Consider the following 18,554-nt stretch of genomic DNA (forward strand, 5'->3'; position numbering starts at 1 on the left):
ATATTTTAGGGCCCACAAAAATGTTTAAATTTCTTTTAAAATCAGAGACAAAAAATAAACTTTGAGATCAAAGAAAATGTTTTCATATATAATATTAATATTTTCATCCTTAGTATAGAAGCCAAGTTGCCAGTCACAGAATCAAGAAGAAGGCACAAGGCTCGGCTCAGCTGGTCTCTACTGTACCCAGCTCTCCCATGGACTTAACTGCACAATCTAGGTTTTCCTCATTCCTAAACTACGAATCATTGCTTCCTAACAAAAAATTCATATAATGCCTTACAATTAACATACCTTTTTCTCTTTGGGTAAGGCAGCTATTTTAACCCTCATGTTATAAATGAGGAAATCGAGGCTCAGAGAAATTGCATGGTTTGATCAAGGCTATACTGTTAGTACAGGCAGAATGCAGGTCAAACTCAGGTCTTCTGATGCTCCATCCAAGGTCCTCTATGTCTGTCTGCACCTAGAAAATTTCCAATAAGATTAGGTATGTACAGGGCAGAGCCGTCAGCTCCAGAAGAAGACCTACAAATAGCATCTGTGGCCATGGTGGGTCCCCTGGCTTTTCACCCAAAGAACCCTGAGACAAACTTACCGTGGAAATGGGTGGAAATGGGTGGGGAGGGTGACCCCGGTAATTCTAGTGATTCATAGTAATTCTAGTGATTCAAGTACCGATTCAAGGTAGAAGGCATGGGGCAGACCAAGCCCTACTGAGCTAACACACATGAAAGGATGTCAGCCCCTCCTTTGTCTTCCTGTCTTATCAAAGCAGGCTGGATTTGAGTCCAGACTCCACATCCTAGCCAGATGTCTTAAGGCTATTTATTTAACCTTTCTGAGGCTATATCCTCATCTACAGAATAGAATGGAAATAATCCCAACCCCCTGGCTGTCATAAGCATAAATAAGATAATTTTAGATATTTTAGCATATTGTCAGGCACATAGACACAGTGAAAGGTCCTGCCATAGTAGGCAGTTAATGGTAATTCTCGCCACATCTCTCTTCTACCATCAGGTTGGAGAAAAAGAGAGTCTTTCAAGTGTCTTTGTAGTTTCAAAAGTGCCTTGAATAGGTTAGGTTCTCAGCCATATTTTCTGAAAGACAAGACCCCTTCTACTAAGCAAACCATCCATAAAGGGGTTGCTCTTGTCCACCATAAGTAATTTTCTTGATGACTTTCAAGAGAAACAGAAAGAATTTTGTATACTTGTTAGAGGGAATTGGTTCCCTGGGGTTGCCCTCTGACCGCAAGTCAGGAGAGATGTGGCTCAAGAGGGTGATTTCACTGGGGGGACTGGCCCCTAGCCAGATCAGGAAGGACCTGGGAGCATGGAAATTGGAGGCCAAAGCGGTAAGTGGGGTAGGAGCAGAGGAAGCATGGAAGCCAAAGGCAATCTCAAGATTGGAGTGATGTGGACCAGCTTTACAGGGAGACCAGCTGGGTGAGAGACAACTGGAGGAAACTCAGGCCACTGATCTTAACAGGCATATAGAAGTCTTTCTGTTTCTCTTGGAAGTCATCAAGAAAATTGCTTGTGGTGGACAAGAGCAACCCCTTTATGGATGGTTTGCTTAGTAGAGGGCAGAAAAGTTCTAGCCTTTCAGAAAATATGGGCATGGTCTTAGCAGTATGAGAGGAGGTCAAGACAATCATCTGGAGTTTGAAAATGGGGGGGTCTCTTTGTAAGAGTCCCTTCTGGAAGTAGGAAGGAAAGGGTCATAAAGAGACTAAAGAGTGAACCTGCGTCATTTAGGATTCTTTGGTTGCAAGGAACAGAAACTGGTGTTAGCTATCTTAAGTTTAAAGGGAATTTCTTGGAAGGATATGATCAGATGGCTCACAGATTTGAAGGGAATGATGGCAAAACAGACTCAAAAAGGCTAGAACCAGAACAGCTTTGGGATCCCGGGTAGTAGGAAGTAACCGAGAATCTTCTCAGGGCTCTGCTGTTAAACAACTGGACTTCAATTTTTTTTAAAAGATTTTATTTATTTATTTGAGAAAGAGAGACAGAGATAGCGAGAGAGAGCATGAGCAGCGGGGAGGAGAGGGAGAAGCAGGCTCCCCAATGAGCAAGGAGCCCGATGCAAGACTCGATCCCAGGACTCTAGGATCATGACCTGAACTGAAGGCAGACACTTAACTGACTGAGCCACCCAGGCGCCCAGGACTTCAATCTTTTTATCACTTCTGCTTCTGTTAGAGTCAAACTTACCCAAGTTGAGTCAGGCATCCAACTCTTGGCCAGGGAAGGGCCTGCAGGATCCTCTGACATAGGCAATACCAGCTCCCCCATCATGATCGAGAGGTAAGCAGTGAGCGTGAAATCAAGGAGCAGTTTCCCAAAGGAGGCCAAAGGCTGCTATGCAGCCCCGTACAGCAAACGTCCATGCCATGGGGGAGGCAGACAGCGTGCGGAGTTTACACCTGACTCAGTGCCCCAGTAGAGCTCTTAGCTATGAAAGAAGGTGAAGAGAGAAACATATAAGCCTCAAGAAAGAAGCGGGAAGCTCTGAAAAGTACCAGGACAGGAAGGCATAGGTTGCTGAATAAAATCACTGCTTGCAGTGGGGTTGGTATAGAGCTGGAAACAGGCAGATGTTTTATGGACTTTTCCAACTCTGAGCTGTGCTCGGGAATGGGTGAATTGTGATAAGGGGAAGTGAGTTGCAAAAGATTGTTATGATAGGCCGGTGATGGGTATTAAGGAGGGCACGTATAGCATGGAGCACTGGGTGTTACCCACAAACAATGAATCATGGAACACTACATCAAAAACTAAGGATGTGCTGTATGGTGACTAACATAACATAATNCGTGAGTTGCAAAAGATTGTTATGATAGGCCGGTGATGAGTATTAAGGAGGGCACGTATAGCATGGAGCACTGGGTGTTATACACAAATAATGAATCATGGAACACTACATCAAAAACTAAGGATGTCCTGTATGGTGACTAACATAACATACTAAAAAATTATTATTAAAAAAAAAACCCAAAAGGTTGTTACGAATGTCCTCAAATGTTTACAAAATGCCTCTGAAAGAGGGAAAGCGGTACCAATAGAGGGGGAAGAGGTGTGAAACCCCTAGAAAATGGTCAATTGACTGCAGATTTATCAGGAGTCTTGCTCTCCATATGTCTATGTGGGAAATGGGTATGAACTTTCAAAGAGCTCTCAAAATAATGTGTGTGTTCCTACTTTGGGGATATTTAAAAGTCATGTCCTCTCTCTTTTTTTAGTCATCAAAAAAAAAAAAATGCAACAGATAAGGACTATGCAGTATTCATGAACACCTCGAGCCTGAAAATGAAGAACTCACGATTCTGTGGTAATGTGAATTCATCCATAAAGCATTAAGACATTAATGTGCGTGCACTAAGACAGCCCTGGAAATTAGTACAGTTTCATGAGATTAGCAGTAAATTAGGGGAGGAAAGGCTAATGCTAAAAGAAATCAAAGTGAAAATATGAAAACATACATTAAAATTACACTGCTTCATACTCCTAAGTGTTGAGTTTAACTGTGAAGGTTGTAAATTTGGTGGTGGGGGGGTGAGATAGAGTTCATTATAAAACTTAGGAATCATGGAGAGAGCCACCCCTACTCCCCAGCAGCTCTCATTTCCGACTGAGCAGTCAGCCCAGGTGCTGGGCAAATTGGAAAGAATTTCTGCCCTGGAGATTAGAAACCAAACTCCAAGCTGGTCACCTCCCCTCCGTGCCTCCCTTTGCCAGGATACAAGGAGCTTAGTCGTCTGAGGAGGGACAAAGGGATATTGTTAAGGCGAGCCAGCTTATGAGAAGGCTTTGCAACTAAAAGCTTTTATGCTATCTAAGCCATTCTGCCTGGGGGGACACTGTGTGCCTGTCCCGACTTCACTGTATCAGTTCAAAGAGAAACTTCATCAGACACAATGATTGCAGAAGGATATCTTGGGACTTGGCAAACACTAATGGGCTAAGAATTTCTATCACAACATCTCATCCAAGTCTCAACTCTGGGCCCCACTAGGTCCTGGGATGGGTTAGAGTGGGAAAATCTTTCTTTTTGTGAATCTAAGACAAAAGGTCTCTCTCTGCCTTAGGAGCTGGCTCTGAGGCAGCCCAGCTTGGAGGTGGGGTGAGGATGGGGGTGGGGTATGCAGATCACATCACCAAGGGTAGGAGAAAACCTGTTTCAATTCTTTTTACCCTCCTTGTGTTGGCCCTTCTAGGAGAACTCTGCCATCTTCAGGAAAGGCTGCATAAGCCTGCAAGGTTGATGATCCCAGGGACTCTAACTTGTCTAGGGAATTAGTCCAATTAGGCATCCTATTCATCTCAGATGCTAATTAATTAATAAGTATGTATTTAGTTGTCTTCTCTTCCCAAGCACTGTGCTGTTGTGAGGACTGAACCTGACTTCAAGGAACTTGTTATTCAATTCTACAACCATTGATGCACCATGCACCGGGCTGAGTAAGCATCAGGGTCACTCAGGTAAAGAGACTGAGACCTAGGCACGTGGATATGAGAACAATACAAATGGTCTATAACGACAAAGCATTATCCCCATGCTCCTAGCTTAAAATTCGGTACCTCCCATGCTGTGGAAGTTCTGTGATTATTTGTGTTCCATGATGTGGAGCTATTGACATGACCCGGCTCTCTCTCTGCCACACTCCGTAAAGAAAACTCTCCACCTTGGTTCAAAATTGACTAGTATATGCAAATTTATACACTTTTTTCTGTCAAAAGATTCTGCCCCTCTTTCTTGCCCACAGCTTAGGTCAAGGTTTGCTTTCTCATATGTCCTTCAGCAAGATACATACCTAGGAAGGAAGCAATGCTATCTTTGGTGGATTTTCTTTCCTATCTGTGGATTGTTATGTTGGGTATGTAGAGCTGTGATCTCCTCCAGGGAAGATAGTAGAAGGGTCTGGGGAAAGGGAGGGAAGAAGGGTGGGGTTTCCTGTGACACAAAAAAAAGAACACGGTGAAGAACACAGCACTGCTGAGTGCTCTGTCTGGAACCTTATGTCTGTGTGCGGAATGCACAGGCTGAGAAGCGAACAGGTAGCTCGGGGGCTTCATCCTGACCCAGTAAGGGCCCTTTGGGGTGTTTGTATAATGGGAAATTACTACTATAGCCTATCTCTGAGCTTTTACTATTTAAATCCAAATTCTTGTTCTAGGAAGATACGGTGCTCAGGTGGCCGACTCCTGTTGCCACTTGACAACCAGGCTGAATAGAGTTGGATGACGTCCAAGAAATCCAAGAACGTCAAGGGAAAGGTCTGAGGGTCTCCGGCACTACCGTTAAGGAGTGTGGATGAACATGGGTGAGTGTGGAGGAGTGAGAAGTGGTGGAGGGAAGGAAGACAGACTCTGGACTTTCTCCTTGAAATCATTCACTACAGTGCTCCTGCCCAGAGCCCCATGAAGTCAGTCCTCTGGATTACATCCAACTGGCCACATGTTCCTTCTTCCCTCAAGTGGAGAACGTGGCTGAATACATCATTTCCCTTGCAGGATGTAAATGGGCTTGGATTAGAACGAGGCCCAAGTTAACTCTGTCCCCAGACTTGTGTCTGCTCCTTCAAGACCTGGACGACTGCCAGACCACAAGAACACAGTGCAGAACAGGAACCCAGTAATGCTATTGTGGTCGTAGCTTAATTGCTCTGAAGAGGTAACAGGGATCCGGGAGACATTAAAACCATGTGAGTCCCCTCTGATCTGAATTGACCCCCAATTCTCCCAGGTGTCCACTTGCAATATCCCTCCCCAGGACCTTCACCAGTTCGAGGCCGTGACTCAAAGGGGTTGGCATTAAACTTGAGGGATGGGAAGTGACGAGGGCAAATTCTGGCTCTTTGACTGGCAGACTGTGAGTATATTGGGTTAGTTGTCAACTTCCTCAAATCTCAGCTTTCTACATTACTGATGAGATCAATACTTGATAAACATTTTAATAGCTTTATTAGAAAAATGATTCATACTCCTTGTAAAACATTCACATTATATAGAAAAGAATAAAGCAGAAACTAAAAACATTATACCAAATTTCTACACCCAAAGATAATCACTGTTAATGTTTGGGAAAAAAATCTTCCACTCACATTTATGTACATGGATATATATGTAGTTCTACATGCATATAGTTTTACATAAAATAATTCATATTAAATATACTTTTCTAGAAATTGTTTCACTTGACATTAAGAAATGAATACCTTTCGGGGCACCTCGGTGGCTCAGTTGGTTAAGCGTCTGACTAACCTGCTCAAGATTCTCCTTCTCCCTCTGCCCATCCTGCACTCTCTCCTTCTCTAAAAAAGAAAAAAAACATCATAAACTATGTCAGGGAAAGCAGGGATTTGGAGTGGAGGAAAAGGTCTTAGAAAAATTTTAGTGACCCTTATCTATAAATAGCTTCCAATCTTAGGTATATTACTACATATGTACATTATCTTCCACTGGTTTGAATGGCGAGGATATTTAGGGAAATTTCTTATTCTGAATATTCTAAGGGATCTATTTCAACACTAAAATTTTGCTTCCCAAAGAGCCGGGCTCTTCCTGAGTATTTTTTCCTGAGAGATCCTGGGTCCCCATAAGAACAATCCCCTATGCCCTGTAGGGAAATTGCTGCTTTTAGGATCTGACCATTCCAAAGCCATCTGAGAGTCTCCCCCGTGGCCAGTGGAGCAACATGTAGTGTTTGGAAGGAGCAACAGCCATGTGTTACCCCTAGAGCAATGCCTGTTGCCTCTGATCCTAGGAATCTGGGTGTTCTGCTCCATCACCAACCTCCCTTCTTATGTATGAGACATGCTGGCTCTACCTGATTCCTTTGGGTGGTCCCCACACTGTAATTGGAAAAGGACTCTCTTCTGGTCCTGAACCAGGAAATTTAGAACCTGGAAATGCGGAAATTGCATTTTGGAAAGGTGCACTGTCCATACCAACTCTCCGAAATCTCCACAGCTCACTTTTACGTGAGCAAATCTCCCCATCTGTGGCTTCCTTCGGTACCCTGAGTTGCGCAGTCTGGTTCTAGCTCCGCGTCTCGTCGCTTTATCTGTGGCAGAGCTAAGATGATCCTTAACCTGTAGCATGGACTTCTGCAGTGAGACTCTTCCTGGTCCCTGCTCTTGGCGCCATGACTAGGTGCGAGATGCTTGGAAGAAGTGCCAAGCTCATGGTCTGTGCACTGCTGAAGACAAGTGTTCAGAGCTGGGAAGGGGAGAATGTTCTTTACGTCTTTCTCTACTTTACCTTCATCTGTTAGTACCACTCAGTTTCCCAGTCCCCTTCCCTGAAACCATGCAACACTGAACAGGAACAAAGTATGCAGTTTAAGGTTTAAAGTCCCTACTTGAGACCGAAGTTAAAGCCCCATTAACCACCTCCTTTCAAGGTGACCAAAGCATGCACTGGTCAGATCAGAAGGGAAGAGATCTGACTCTAGGTGTGGCTGGGAGAAGGAATGTTGGAGCTCGGGTTCTTTAAGAAAATGCAAGCCATCCTGGGGCACCTGGTTGAGCCGAATCTTGGTTTCAGCTCAGGTCATGATCTCAGGGCTGTGGGACTGATTCTCACATCGGGCTCCATACTCAGTGCAGAGTCTGTTTGACTCTCCCCTCCCCTCTCCCGCTCTCTCTCTCTTTCTCCCTCTCTCTCCCTCTCCCGCTCTCTCTCTCAAATAAATAAATAAATCTTTAAAAAAAAAAAAGAAAGGAAAAAGAAAACAAGCCATCCTGACCACTAGATGGCGCTGAGAGATAGCCTCCCCTGTCCTGGCTAGTCGCTGGTCATGTTGGGAACTTTGAGAGGGAAGACAGATTATGTCACTTGGACTAAACCCCCTTCATAAAAAGGAGCTGGCAAAGAGGGCTTGCAATAGGATCTGAGACCTGACACTTATAAAGCCCCTGAGTCTGGGCATGACAGATGAAGATTTGATTGGTCAAAGCAGATAACTGATGTATTGATTTCATACTAAACCCCTGCGGGAAGGAGGGAGGAAGAGCTGCAAGGGTTAGGTCTTCTCATTCCATCCAGGTGTTTCACGTCTTGCCATCCCTGTGGATTCGGGGGCATTTGTTGGCTCACTCTTACAGGAACCCCCCAACCTGGAAGGTTTCCTGCAAGGGGGCTCCCGTGTCCCTGAAGCAGAGGGACTCCTAGGGACAGCCCTGAATGTAGATCTCCGCCCTGTCAGGTGAAGCAGCCACTCAGAGGAGAGGAGGCTGAGGGGCACAAAGAGGCCCTCCAAGGTTCAGTTTGCCGAGGACTGAGCCACGTGTTCCTTGATGCTCTCCCTCCCCTCCTCCCCAGTCCACAGTGGACACTCACCAAGCACGTACTCGATGTGTGAAAGCAGAACCCTAGCCCACCAGACCTCTCCCATGGTCTGCTGTCAGCTGAAGAAGTAATAATAAGGCCAGCATCTACTCAGTACTTGCTATCTGCCAGTACTCTGGAGGTAGAATCCCAGAGGCGACACACTGTCACCTTGAGAACTCAAGTGTCTGAGTGTGATGCAGAAAAGGGGGCCGAGGTGCCAAGACCGACTCCCTGACTAGCCTGAGTTCCTTTGGCTTCTTAGAACCCCAGGGTCTCTTCCTGCATAGGCTCCCTAGGCTGCTGGAGAGCCTACCGCTGACTCGAAGCTGGTCCCTCCTGCCCCGGAAGCGAGCCACCATTGCTTTCAGCTGTGAGGAAAGCAGATGGAGAAATAAGACAGTTGGTTTAAAACCCTGACGTTCTAAGTTCTAAAAACGATCAAGAATCCCACTTAACTCACCGGATTTACCCAGTTTTCATTCCCTGAGCTCTATTGGCTCCCCACTCAGCTTCCCTTTCTCCCTCCCTGCCACCTCCTCTTCTCCCTCCCCACCCCATCCTACTGAGCCCCCCTCTGCCTGGCTCTCTTGTTTGGGGAGCTCGCAGCTGCACTGGACAGATCATTTTGCATTGATATATGTTGTAATTACATCAGTTCTGCCCTGTGTTCCCCTCTGGAGCTGCTGTTCCTCTCAGAGAAGATCGCTGGCATGTTGGAATATGATGTGTGAAAAACCAGTCAATACCAGGCGCCCTTTGGTCTAAGGATCATGGAAATACCAGACCCGTGGGCCTGCCGATCTCAGTGTGCAGGGCCTCAATCCATGTTTTTAATCAGTGGCCCCAGCGTTTTATCATAACAGGTTAGATGAGAAATCACTGCCTTCCCTCTTATCGCGGTCCTTCTTGACCAGCCCTCCCTTCTACCTGTTGCTCTTTGTTAGCTTCTAAGTCCCTAGTCTTTGAGCACCTAGCTAGTCCTTTATACCACCATTTAGTAACACTTACTGGGCGCATATGCTACGCCGGACACGGGGAAGACCCTTTATCTCCATCTTTACAGCTACCCTCTAAGGAAAGAATACTGATTCCTGTTTTACAAATGAAGACTCTCTCCCTTCCCTGCTCTCTGCCTGGCTCTGTTGGGCTGTCTGGTTCTGGTGCCCATAGCTGGACTGATAGATCATTTGTCATGCTCCCCACTGGGAAGACCCAGGATTCAATGGGAGGCATGTCTGGTTTCGCAGTCTGTGTCCTGAGTTCATTGGTCACACTTGCCACACTTTGTTTCCTCACACAGTGCCTGGAAAATGGTAACTACTCCATAAATATTTGTTCCTGAATAACTGAATGAATAAATGAAAGAAGAGTCCATGCCCAAAGTTAAGACAGCCCCACCCAATACACACACACACACACACACACACACACACACACACACACACACACAAAATTCTACCTCTGGACCATTTCATTTCCTTCCTACCCTGCATCTCTCCACATGTCTGATCACTGCCTTACCACCTGAATTGGACAATGACTCTGAGCCTCTCTGCCCCAGCCCGTGGTTGCCCTGACTGCTCCCAGAGATTCAGCAGTAGACATAGCCTCCTGAGTTCTCGGTAACCCAAGAGCTGCCAAGCTCTGGGCCTGGCTCCTGCGATAGAAGGCCAGACCAGGACTGGCCCCTGGGCTCCTGGGATTCTGAGGCCCCTTCTCTGTCTCCTCTCCCTCCCTTTTCCTCTTAGCCTCCTTCCCACAAAAACTGAAAACAAGGCCCTGAGGGCAGAAGAAGGGGTGCTTGATTTGGGAGGGTTTCAGTGAAGCAGGAGGGGTTTCTCTGGAGCCCAGCGCCCCACTCAGAGAGTGCAAGTGGTGCTGGGAAGTGAGGTTTCTAGAATGCCCAGGACATGGGAAGATGAATTGTCCAACATTTCACCAGTTCCCCTAGTGTTATTACTGTCTCTCAAGACATCTTTCTTATCTATTGCAATTTTGCAACAGAGAGAGCTCCTTGAGATGCCACCACTTCTTGACCTAGTAGAGTAGATACTAGGGACCTGGGACAGTATCTGATAAACATTAGACCTCCAGAAAATATTTGTTCAAAAAACGAATAACAAAAGCTACCATTTATATAGCATTTGCTATATGCCAGACACAATACTATCTCATTTAATCCTTTCAAAAACTGTAAGAGACAAGAATTGTTATTATCATCATTTGACAAATGAGGAATTAATTAAACACCTGCCCCAAGCTTACATCAGCACAGACATGGTATAGATGGGACCTGAACTGATGTCTGGCCAGTTCTGTGGTCCCCATTCTTTCCATGGTACTGCCCAGGAAACTAAGCACGGACTATTATATTGACTCTGTTATATTGACTCTGTAGGAATTTATTTTTTAACTATTTCAGTCTAAAACACTTGCTGTGTGTGTATAAACGGACTCTCCTCTAACCCCTGGAGGGGTTGGTTATCATCTGAAGTGTTCTAATCAGGAAGCCGCATTCTGGAGGGTGGTTACATAAGCACTTCAAATGGCATCAAAGCCTACACCAGTGGGCTGAATGTGCTTGAGGTTTTCAAAGGAGGAGTTAGCCAGAAAGACGACCTGGGCCCTCAAATGAATAATGTGCAGGAACCGGACCAGGCCAACACCCTGGCTCCCTTGAGGCAGGTTGTAGGAGTTTTTGTACCTGCTTGCAAATAAACGTCTGTGTGACTGGCAGAATTTTGGCCGTTCTTACTACCCCACCTTCAGGAGGTTATGGAGGAGGAGACGAATGGTCTCTGCTCATCTCCCATCTCCAAGGACCGTGAGTATAGGAACCTGATCACCGCCGAAGGACCAAATTCGTTCAGACCTGTTCACGGTGAGTGGCCACCAAGGCCTCTCAGAAAAGTAAAAGGAGACCCTCAGCTTCAGGGACCCAACTGAGCCTTGGCCTCTGAGCACACAATGGCTTTCTTCCTCTCTCTGTCTGCTGTCAAGCCACTATAACAATAAGCAAACATCAAACAGGAATGAGGTTTAGGTGTGGTGAGTACCATTTCCTCATGGACCCGTAGAGGAGTCTGGGGGCGTGGAGCCTTTCCAGCAGGCTCCCACCAGCCATCCCGCTCTCTCCTCTCTCTCACTACAGCACCAACCAAAGATGCTGGCCAAGATGGCTTTTTCCTTACTTCAGTTTTGCAAAGTTTCCCTCTGCTGTGATGACTCTCTCATAATCCTGCCTTTTCCTCTAATTCTCAAATATTCCAACCTGAATGGTAGCTGTGCTGAGGAAATAATTTCCCCACTTCACCACAGGACAAACTGAGGCCAGAAGCAAGGAGATGCTTTATCCAAGCTTACAGCTGGGCATCTAATGGAATATCTGGAACAACTTAAAAGTCAGCTATCATAAACGAATGAATGAATGAACAAACGAATGAATGAAAGGGAAGAACAGAGGGAGGGGAGAAGAGAATATCGGCATCAGCTGATATTACTGTCTGGGATGTGGTCAGTGGCCAGTTTGACTGTCTCAGATCACACGGAAGGCTACAGAGAAGGTGACTTAAATCTGAAAGATAATGGAGAGCAGATAGTATCTCAACATCTCAACCCTTAACTCCAGGGTTAAGTTACGGGTAGGCCAGCCTGGAGGTCCATAGCAATTCATCCCTGGGATGGGGTGGCATGGGGAGGGCTGCAGCTGAGGTGAGGGAGGAGCCAGGCTTCCCTCACTGAAGGCCGCACGGCTGCCTCTACTGACCGGGACCAAGGCAGGAGGTGGAGGAGACACCAGAAATCCAACCAGAGTTGGTGGGGAGTTGGGCAGAACCTTCCGGGGCTGCCAGCATGGGGTGGCTGGGGTCAGGCAGAGGAGGCGACATCAGCAAAGAAGGCAGATGGGACAATGCCTAGCATTAGATGGGAAACTCTGCCCCACCTGTAACCTTCCCCGATAGCCTGGTTATTAATGACCTGCACCCCCTGAGGAGTAGTAGGCGCTAGAGTTATGGGAAGCACTCTCTCCTTGGAACAGAGGAGGGGATGAGCCCATTCTCCTCTAGACATCTGGTGAGTATAAGGGACTAATAATAAAAATTGAAGAGCTATAAAACACAGCTATAAAGGACACTACTGGGACAACTGGGGAAATTTTAATATGGTCTGTATGGTAGATGATAGTACTGCATCAATGATAGGTTTCCTAAGTGTGATAGTATTAAGAGAATACCCTTGTTACTTAGGAAGGTGCATGTTGAAGTATTCAGGGGTAAAAGGTCATGATGTGTACAACTAACTCTCAAATGGTTGAGGAAAAGAATGATATAACATATTACATATAATATGTTAAAATATATGTAAGTATATTAAAATATACACAATACATCATATAATAGGTAACATAAATATATAATGTAATAGATATATGTGTAAAGACAGAGAGACCAAATGTGGCAACATGTTAACAACTGGTAAATCTAGGCAAAGAGTATATGTCCAATGCACTGTTTTTTGCAACTTCTGTCAGTTTGAAATTTTCAAATAAAAGCTGGGGCGGGAGGGGATGTTTGAGGGAAGAAGAATGGCCATCACTTATTAAACAATGACTGGATCCCAAAATTTATGTAACTCCATTATCTGATTTAATCCTCAAACCAACTCCAGAGAGAGACATTATGATTGGTGTATGAGAGAAAAGGAAACGGGGTCCCAGGGAGGCTAAGGAACTTGTTCCAGTTGACAGAGCTGGGATTGAGGTAGAGCCCAAAGGAAGGGGGAGTTCACAGGGAGGAGTGCGGTGGGGACGCTAAAGGCTAACACTTCCTTGAGCCTTTCTGAGTGCTAGCAGCCTTTTAAAATCATCCGCACACATGACCTCATTTAATCCTCCCTTCCTAAAAGCTTTGTACTTTGTGATAAATCACTTAATTGGTGTGGTGGGAGGGAAAGGAGAGGCACTCAAAACACACTGATCGAAGTGTAGGTGGGTGCAGTCTCCTCTGGGGGCGATTTGGTTTCATCTATTGAAATTTAAAATTTATATTGTGTTTAGAACCAGCAATTCCACTTCTAAATATTAATCCATAAGGATAGTCATAAATGTGGACCAAGAAGTATGTACCTAGATATTCACTGTAGCAAGGTCTGTAACAGCCAAAGATTGGAAACATCCTAAACATCTGTCATTAGGAACACTAGTGGACCCCTAAAAAAGGAAGCTCTCTCTAAGTGTGCTGATAAGCCACACAGAGCCAACAAATGGTAATGTGAAGAGGAAAAAAGCAAGGGATGCTTCCTTAGTGTTGAAAAGGTGATATAAATAGATATATATGACTATATATAAAGTTGACCCTTGAACAATGCCAGGGTTAGGGGCACCAACTTCCATGTAGTCAAAAATCTGAGTATATCTTTTGACTCCCCAAAAACTTAACTAGTAGCCTACTGTTGACCAGAAACCTTATTGATAACACAGTTGATTAGCACATAGTTTGTATATGTATTAAATACTGTATTCTTACAATAATACTGAATTTTTCTTAATTTTTTTGGTATTTCTAGATATGTGGTTCATCCGCAAGTTTTTTGAAATTGTTGCAACTCTCCAAAAAAATTTCAAATATATTTATTGCAAAAGATCCGTGTAGGGGCTCAGTTGGTTAAGCATCCAACTCTTGATTTTGGCTCAAGTCGTGATCTCAGGGGCGTAAGATCGAGCCCCGCATTGGGCTCTGTGCTTACTGGGGAGTGTGCTTGAGATTCTCTCTCCCTCTCCCTCTCCACCCAAAATAAATAAATAAATCTTCTTTTAAAAAAAAAGAAAGAAAAAGATCCATGTATAAGTGGAACCGCGCAGTTCACGTCCGTGCTATTCAAGGGTCAACTGTATATATATATATATGTATATATATATATGCATATGAATGAATATGTATTTATGCATAACTTTATGCATAAAATATCTTGAAAGGAAATTCTGTGTTTGGGAAGGGGTGATATGGGGACGGCAAGAGCAAGATGGGACGTAGACATTTTTCACTGTTAGCCCTTCCATATTATTTGAAATGTATGTGCGTGATTAGCTTTTCAAGGTGAATGAAGGCATGAATGAATGAATGAATGAACCACCCTTAACCAACTCTGGAAGACTTGCTTTTGGGCTACCTTAGGCATCTTCCTGAGTGTTGAAGGGATAGCAGAGGCCTGCTTCCCACAGTCTGGAGTTGATCTATCTCAATCCCCAGGCCCTTTGAATCCATTTGCAAGTTCAGCCCCTGGAGTCCCATTGGCCCAGTTGAACTTTCACCCTTGGCTTCCTGAACTATTGGGACCAGCTTTCTAAAGTATCTGGGCTCTTAAAGCTGTGCATGAGAATTGCCTGGGGAGCTTGTTAGCCAGGTAATCTAGCAGCCTTACCTCCAGAGATTCAAATTCAAATTTGGGGTGGAGCCAGGGGATCCTTCATCATGGCCTGGAGTGAGTCTTCCAAAGCCACTCTGGAAAACTGGGCCCTGGTGGTGGTTGCCTCTGTTCAGGCCTGGGCGGAAAGCCTGCAGGATTGGGGAAGAAAGCAGTTTTGAAATGTGGATCCTTCCCTGTGATATTCTCTATATTCATGTTCTTTACCAAAAATTGAGTGTTCCAGGGGCACCTGGGTGGCTCAGTCAGTTAGGCATCTGCCTCCGGCTCAGGTCAGTCCTGGGATGGAGCGTCTGGTCTCACAGGGAGCCTGCTTCTCCCTCTCCCTCTGTTCCCCCCTCACCCCTCCTGCCGCTCCTGCTCTGTCAAATAAATAAATAAAATCTTAAAAAAAAAAAAAAAGTTGAGTGTGGCAATCCCCTCTGGCTGTGGGATAGTACTGGTGAGCTGAGGGACTGAAAGCCCTTGAAGAACACGGGTAAGAAGACCTCTCTGCAGCGGCCCAAGCTGTCCTGTTGGCCTTCTGGCTCCTTGGCCGACTCCTTTAACATAAATAATGCATATACATACATACATACATACATACATACATACATACCCAAGCAGGTTACCCTCTGCTTTGAGGGGACTTTTTTTTCCAAATTACCAATCAGGTCTGGCAGTGGGACAGATTGTTGGAAATAAGGACTTCTCCAAATACCCGGGCGCTGCAGTTCTCACAGGTTGCCAGCAAATGCTGGAACCTCCTCGTGGGGAAAAAGGTCTGGTCTTGCGCCCCATCCTGTGAGGGTCCCACGCCGGCCGGGGGCTGAGCAGGTCTCGGGGCACCCGGCCGCCCGTCGCGGCAGCCGGTGCGGCCCGCCCTCCCCCGCGGAGAGCTCGGGGCCAGGGCCGGGAGACCCCGCCGCCCTCCCCGCCTGCCCCAGGGACGAGCCGAGCGGTTGCGGAGAGGTGGGAGGCTGGAGCCTGCTGAGGTCATTTCCTGTGCCTCTCCCCGAGCCGCCCGAGGAGCCGCGCCGGCGCTCGGCCTTTAAGGAGCGGGCGGGGAGGAGGGGGCGCGGCGCGGCGCTAAATGGGGCGCCGCGAGGCCCTGCTCGGCTTTGTGCGGCCAGCCCGCGGGCACCGCGCCCGGCCCCTGCNNNNCGCGAAGGGGCGCCCGGGGCCGGGTGGGCGGCGGGAGCGCCGGCGAGCTGGCAGGAGGTGAGCGGCCGCGCGCGCCCCGCGGGCAGGGACGGGCTCGGGGTTGTGCGCCCGCCCGGAGGGCTTTGGCCAGGCGGAGAGGACTAGGTCTCTGCGGCCGTGAGGCGATTCCGGAGCAGGTGCCTCCCCACCTGGCACTGGGGGCGCTGGCCGCCGCGGTCGGGCTCGGGGCACCCGCGGCGCGCGGCGGGGAGTCGCCTTCCTGGGGAGGAGCGGGAGTTTGGGACCGGCTGGAGCCAGTTGCCCCCGGGAAGGGCCCTCGGGCGCACTTGCAGGCTTTCCTCCGCGTTGCCCGGGTGCCCGCTCGCTTCCCTCCTCCCGCTCTCCTCGCCGCCTGCCTCAGGTAATCTCTTCTGTGATTTCTCGGTGGTTCTTTTAGGGATTCTGTTGGGTCAGCCTCGGCTCCTAGAGGCAGGTCAGCCAAGCAGAAAAGAAAACAAGTTGGGCACTGAGTGACAAGCAGGAGCTTTGTGTCCTGGGAGCCTTAGAGAGGACTCTGTCACCAGGGACCAGGGAGCCTTAATGGGGGTGGCAGGGCAGTGGAGACCTGCACTTGCGAGTAGAATCCGCTCCCTGCGGGATTTCTCCCTGCCAGCACATCCATGTAAGCTTTTACTGTGAGTCCGTCTCATAAAACTCTTTGGGACAGAGCCTTCGTTTCAGGTAAAACTTATACTCGAAAGATCAGTTTAATAACAGTTTCACTGGAAAAGTCGTTTCCTTCAGCAGGCTTTTTGGACTGTCTTCTGTGCCAGACTCTGTGTATGGTAATGTCACTTAACACTTCATAGAAGTAGTGTTTCTAGTGTTTCTGCATGCTATCATCCCCATTTTACAAAGGAGGAAACAGCCTCGGAAGAATTGTGATTTACCCAAGGTCATATAGCTAAAAAGTGGAAAAGGCAAAACTCAAACCCAAGCCTCCTAAATTCCAAATGTGGGGTGCACCGTCAGCCCACCTTCCCTCCCATAGGCTGCTGAGGGGACCTGCTTAGAGCTGGGTGATGGTGGGGGACACCCTGTGGCCTCAGACTCATGGAGCCTAACAACTGAGTTGAGAAAACGTGGTGCCCTTCTGCGCTCTTCAGGAGTCAGCAGCTGCGGGGGAGAAGCTTGTACTTCCCACTCGGCTCCCCCATGGCGCACTGCTCCTTCTATTCCTTCTCTCTGTGAGGCTGTGTATCCGTGTGGGGAACTCTGGGCTCCTTATGCTTTGAAGAGTGCTTTGTACCTGCTGATGTTAAGGTGTGCCGATTCCCGATTCCCGCACTCCTGATCTGGGTGAGTTCGCAGCAGGCTGGTGTTGAGCCACCAGCGCGCATTCTCTGGAGAGCTCAGCCGAGCGCTCTCTCCCTTCTGTCACATTCAGAGCTGACCTCCTCCACGGGGAAACAGGCGCTGGTTGCTGCCTGGTGTATGAATTCACGTAGTCTTGGGGAAGGCATTTTGGACTATTTGGCCATTTTAAAATGTCTGTCACTTAACCCTACAATTCCGTTTCTGGGACTTTATCCTTCAGATATACTCCGATGCATGTGAAATGACGTATTTGTGTTGCAGCATTGTTTTAGCAGAAGGTTTCAAACAACCCAAACGTCTGTCAATAAGGGACTTTTAAATAAAATCGTGTAATGCCTACAGAGTAGAATACAATACAGCTGTTAAAAAGCATGGAGGGAAGACAGGTCCCGTATGTATGCTGATACAGGAAGATCTCTGTTACAGGTTAAGTACAGTGTGTGTAGTGGGCCACCATTTGTGTTTGTGTATGTGCATGCAACCTGTCTATGAAAGCTTGTGTCTGCACTGGATATCTCTGAAAGACATAAAACCCCGTAACACAGTTGCCTCTGGGGAGAACTGTGGCTGAGGTACAGGGGTGGGAAGAAGCCTTGTACCGTATTCTCTTGTTCAGTATTCAAAAGTAAAGAGATAAAATAATTTTTAAAAATCCCCTGACCTTTCTGAGGTGGATCCGGTATTGCATCTATGGGCCACATGGCCCTGGTGGTTTGCCTTTTCATTGTTGAAAGTAGCTGTCATTATTGAGTGCTTACTGTGTGCCAGACTTTTGTAATATCTCCTTAATTCTCAAAAAAATATGACCTAGTGTGGTCTATGAAATTGCCATTTTTTTTAAAGATTTATTTATTTGAAAGAGAGGGAGCCCGTGCAAGTGGGGGGGGAAGGGCAGAAGGAGAGAATCTTCACACTGGCTCTCAGATGAGAACGGAGCCCAGACGGATGTGGGGCTCAGTCTCAGGACCCATAAGATCATGACCTGAGCCAAAACCAAGAGTCAGACGCTTAACCAACTAAGCCACCCAGGTGCCCCTGAAATTGCCATTTTTGAAGGTCAAAAAATGGCTAAATGGTTGATAATTCCATGTGATTCAACCTAATATTATTGCCCTCCTCTTCAAATATTACTGCTCTCAATTTCAAAATGGCGCTGAGGCCCAGGGAGGTTAAGCAAACGGTTTAAGGTTACAAGATTAATTAGTGCCAGAGCCAGTACTCAAACCCAGGCTTGTTTGGTGCCAGAAGGCGGGATCTTAAGTACTACACTCTGCTGTTTCTCTTTCC

General features: G+C 46.9%; 1 protein-coding gene and 1 long non-coding RNA gene across 6 annotated transcripts in view; one reads left to right on the forward strand and one right to left on the reverse strand.

The window, feature by feature from the left end:
* LOC105240129 lies at window positions 1-15,860 on the reverse strand. The gene is made up of 4 exons (XR_002143871.2): window positions 15,367-15,860; window positions 14,766-14,899; window positions 2,226-2,466; window positions 1-466 (listed from the first exon to the last, which is right to left on the reverse strand). It is a non-coding gene; the product is annotated as an uncharacterized LOC105240129 (long non-coding RNA).
* Window positions 15,861-15,911: 51 nt separating this feature from the next.
* PLEKHH1 (pleckstrin homology, MyTH4 and FERM domain containing H1) overlaps window positions 15,912-18,554 on the forward strand; it is a 49,776-nt gene continuing 47,133 nt past the window's right edge. For 4 of the 5 annotated variants that reach the window (XM_034642282.1, XM_034642285.1, XM_034642284.1 and 1 more), the window contains exon 1: window positions 15,912-15,968. The gene's annotated coding sequence lies outside the window, so the exon portion shown is untranslated. Of the gene's footprint in view, window positions 15,969-16,043; window positions 16,312-18,554 lie in introns of those variants that run through there. The other variant, XM_019805797.2, reaches the window with a different exon arrangement.

The sequence above is a fragment of the Ailuropoda melanoleuca genome, chromosome 14, assembly GCF_002007445.2.
Source record: "Ailuropoda melanoleuca isolate Jingjing chromosome 14, ASM200744v2, whole genome shotgun sequence".
Classification (NCBI taxonomy): domain Eukaryota; kingdom Metazoa; phylum Chordata; class Mammalia; order Carnivora; family Ursidae; genus Ailuropoda; species Ailuropoda melanoleuca.